We start from the raw sequence: 4,672 nt of genomic DNA on the forward strand, positions 1-4,672 counted from the left end.
ATGATGTGTGTAACAACCGTCTCCTATTATATCTCGCATGACGGCAAGGAACTGGGGTCAATTATTCCAACCAGAAGCTTAAGACAAGGGGACCCCCTATCACCATTCTTGTTTCTCATCTGTGCGGAAGGGCTTTCCTCTGCAATAACTGCTCAGGAACGAATGAGGAATATCCATGCAGTCCAAGTGGCAAGTAATGCTCTCAGTATCTCCCACCTTTTCTTTGCAGACGACTGTCTACTCTTTTTTCGAGCCTCACTAAAGGAGGCAGCAGTGCTACAGCTTTGTCTGAAGAATTATAAGAGAGCATCCGGTCAATGTAACTTCCAGAAATTAGCCATCTTATTTAGCAAAAACACTAAGGCCAACTGTAGGGCTGAGGTGTGCCAAGAGCTTCAGGTTACAGAGGTGGACGATCTCGGCAGTTACCTAGGAGCACCAACGTCAGTTGGTAGGAGCAAGAGCAGCTGTTTCAGCTTCATTAAAGATCGTATATGGGCCAGGGTGAATAACTGGAAAGAGAAATCTCTCTCTCATTCAGGCAATGAGGTATTGATAAAAGCAGTTCTCCAGGCGATTCCAACCTTCATAATGAGCATCTTTGAAATTCCAATTACTCTTTGTGATGACATCCACAAATTCCTCAATAAGTTCTGGTGGTCTTCTTTTATGGATGGGGTAGGGTCTGGGATTCATTGGAAGAGGTGGTAAGACTTATGCTGCCCAAAATCGAGGGGCAGACTCGGGTTCAGGAATCTACACTAGTTCAACCTAGCCCTGCTAGCCCTAACACTCATTTTCTTCAAGCACCGATAGGACACAATCCGTCACTCACTTGGCGAGGTATATTGGCGGGGAGGGAACTGTTAAAGGAGGGGCTAATCAACAAAATTGGTGACAGACGATCTACTTCGATATGGAACAACCCCTGGCTACCGAATATTACATCTCTTTTTCAAACGAGTTCCCCTATTCCGATTGGAAGCTCAGATTTGGTTTGTAACCTCCTCGACACGAATGGGAATTGGATATGGGAACAGATTGATTCTTCCTTCAACGCCCGGGATAGAGCGCTAATTTATTCCATTCCACGACGGAACAGGTCAGGTGCAGATTCTTCAAGCTGGTTGCTGGAGAAGTCTGGTGAATATACGGTAAGGAGCAGATATCACCTTGCAGCTAACTCTTTCTCTCAAATACATCATAATTTTCAATAGCAGTTAGTGTGGAGTGTTCAGGCCGCACCCAAGGTTAAAATTTTTTTATGGCATCTGATGGTGGGATGTACTGTGATTAACTCTTTTTATAATGATTATATATAACAATGTGATAATAATAATAAATAATATTTTAAATATTTACTTTTTATAATGATTATATATAACAAGTTAATAAGTGGTCTAGTGGTTAAGTAGTCATTTCTTATTCAAAGGTCCTATGTTCGAATCCCTAGAAAAGTAATTTTTTTTATTGAGGTTAAAATGTAACCCGACCAGCCCGGTTAACCACGACCGGTTCAGACGGGTCACGGTTCAACCGACCGGGTTAGATGGTTCTGGCCGGTTTGCAAGCATTTAAAAACCGAACCACCTTCGGCCCGAAATGATGACCGGTTCCAGTCGAACCGGATTGAACCGACCGGTCCGGTCCGTTTCTCAAAACCATGAAAATAAGTAATAAGGGCCCCTTTAATAATAAAAAATTTATACATAATAAAATAGGCTTTTTAATTCTTTTTCAATTGGGTTTCGGAAAGAAATAGGCCATTCTATATAATTTTATCACTATTTATACTAAAAAATAAATAAATTCCATACATACATATAAAGGCTAAATTTTTTTGGGCCCCCTCCAGCCTTGGGCCCTAGGCCAGCGCACCCCGAGCCTATGCCCAGGGTTGGCCCTGATATGTCAATAGCCTATTCAACTTTTTTAAAATGTAGTTAATTAACCACTCACTTGCAAAGAAGTAAGATACATGTTGAAGGTGTGTTGCACGCGTCTTGAAAAGTCAAACTACCAAGGTCGGGATATGAAGTTCTAATATTAGAGAGAACAAGATTTACAATTGAGTAAGTAAGAATTTTCTTTTTAATATGTTTTAATTATCTCGTGAATTATTAATAAAATTCCAAGGTGTGTACTCAATGTCTTTCCGCATGTAGCTAATTACTTCTTTGTAACCAAGTGATTAATTGACTATATCTTAAACAAGTTGAGAGGGTTAGGAATATTTTAAGCAAGTTGAGAGGGTTACATGAACATTTTAAGCAAGTTAAGGAGGCTATCGGGACGGGTTAAATGTATCATTGGTCACTGAACTTATATGATTGTCTCAAAATGGTCACTCAATGAGTAGTCCGAAGTTTACATATTATTGTATGCATCTTCACATTTTTATTCATGCATTTAGCTTAGTTTATCTAATGTTTTGGAAAGATTTCACGTGGTTGTTTGTGATTTGAATAAAAATAGGTTAAATACGGGTGACAACTCAATACAAAGAAATATCAGCAAGAAACGAGCAAACGACAAGAAAAGAAGCATGAATTTGGGCAAAATCAATCGTCACGTTCGTGACATGCCTTTAAATTCACCCCCGAGGGCAAAAACATCTGTCGCGATCATGACAGACAATTTCCACCACCTTTGTAGTTTTTTCTTTGTCACGAACATGACATCCCTGTCTCAATCGTGGCAGACATTTCTCCAGCAAAAAGACATGATTTTTCATGACTGAAGCATCTCCCTTTGTCTAGATCAACATTTCTCTTCGCCATTGGCTATTTCTGTTCATCACACCTAGATGAAAGGATATTATATCAAAAGACATAATCTTTCATCAACTATAAAGAAGAATCTTCCTCTCCATTCAACATATAGATTGATAATTACAGAAATTTACAGAAGACATTTAGAGATATACTAAAGTTATCAAGATTCAAATATTTCTAAGGATTTAGTTCCAAGCACAAAAAGAAGCAAGATCGAGAGATAAACTTCCTCGAGATACAAAGAAGAAGATACAATAGAAGAAGACGAACTTGAGGCTTGGCAACCCTATAGAGACAGTAAAACGATTCACAGCCTTTGTACTTTCATTTGTTACAGTCTTTATTCCATGTATTATTTACTTTTGACATATGACCAACACTGTCAATACTTGTTTATCAAAATCCAATCAATCAAATGCAATTATTGCTTTATGAATGTTCTAGAAAAATCCATATAAGTAAAACATAAGAATAGTTATCATTTTATGAAATTGGAAGAGATTCAGTTCATAAAAAAATAATTGTATCATATTGTTTACTTATTCCGTTTTTAATCCTTAATTCTAATTTACTACGGTAGGTCGAGGAATTAGACTTATCTATCTAAAAACACTTAAATTATTTAATCATGGATCGAGAGATTGGATTAAATCCGTGCTATTTGATATAACTACAGAAGATTGAGAAGTATTAACAGGGTTTATAATCAATAAAACCCTTAATGTACACCGAGCTATGCAAGAAAATAAATCGTAGAAATCTAATTTAGATTTTATATTTACTTGCAACAAACCATTTACAACTTAATCATTTTTCTATAAACAAAATAAACGAATTAATAAAATAGTTCTCCTTAATAGTCAATAGCTTTTCCTCTGGGATCGATATCTTTTATTACTACAAGCGAAACCGTGCACTTGCGGAATTCGTCTAACACTCAATTTTAATTTATCTCAATAAAAGCAATCAACTTTGAGTTTTGTCTCAATTAGACTACTCTGAGGATTTCAATAATTAAAAAGCATCAGAATAATGACATACGTCGCCAATATGAGTTAACTCAAATCTCTGATTGAAACGACACATGACATTCTCGTATCTGCATTCTTGATATTGTTAGATGTGATTAACCAAAAAACAAAACAAACACAAAAAATATATATAAACAATAAATAGAAATCAAAAGAACAAAGTTAGACAAATTTAAGATATGTATTAGCAGTCTCCTTAAAACGATTTCGTCGCTATTGACGACCGTCTCCCATGATACAACAGATTACGCAAGAAAACTCAAACTGTGTGTAAATTCATTATCACCGGAGCAAGAAAACAAAAACACTGTGGACAGTTAAAGAGCGGAAGAAATTCTTGAGAATATTTTTTCTAACAGTCTGTGAATTTGACAATCAATTCTATATAAATAAAACTCGAAAAGATATGTTTATTCACGAATGAACATGACTATACACAGACAGACACGACTATTCATGTACGAACACGACTATTCACGACGGACCCGACTGTTCATGAAATGAGCTGTTTGTTGGTATTTAAATTAATTATATAATTTTATTTAATTTTGTCCAATAGATATCACGTGTCGGTTATTTTTATAGAAAAAAATATTGTTTTTTTTTTTTGTAAAATTAACCGATATGTGATTATCACATTTCGTTTCGATTCGATTAAAATTTGAGCTGATTCATATTAACGTGTCATCTATGTTTTTATTTAAATATTTTTTAACTATTGAAATCGATAACATAATCTAATTAAAATAAAAATTTAAAATTGAATGATTTTACTTACACAAATTAAAATTGGATGATTATTTTAAAACAGTGTAAATTTAGTTTAAAATAGTAAACCCTAATCGACATCTGTAAGTGATACTCTTA

The sequence above is a fragment of the Euphorbia lathyris genome, chromosome 9 (genome assembly GCF_963576675.1).
Source record: "Euphorbia lathyris chromosome 9, ddEupLath1.1, whole genome shotgun sequence".
NCBI lineage: Eukaryota > Viridiplantae > Streptophyta > Magnoliopsida > Malpighiales > Euphorbiaceae > Euphorbia > Euphorbia lathyris.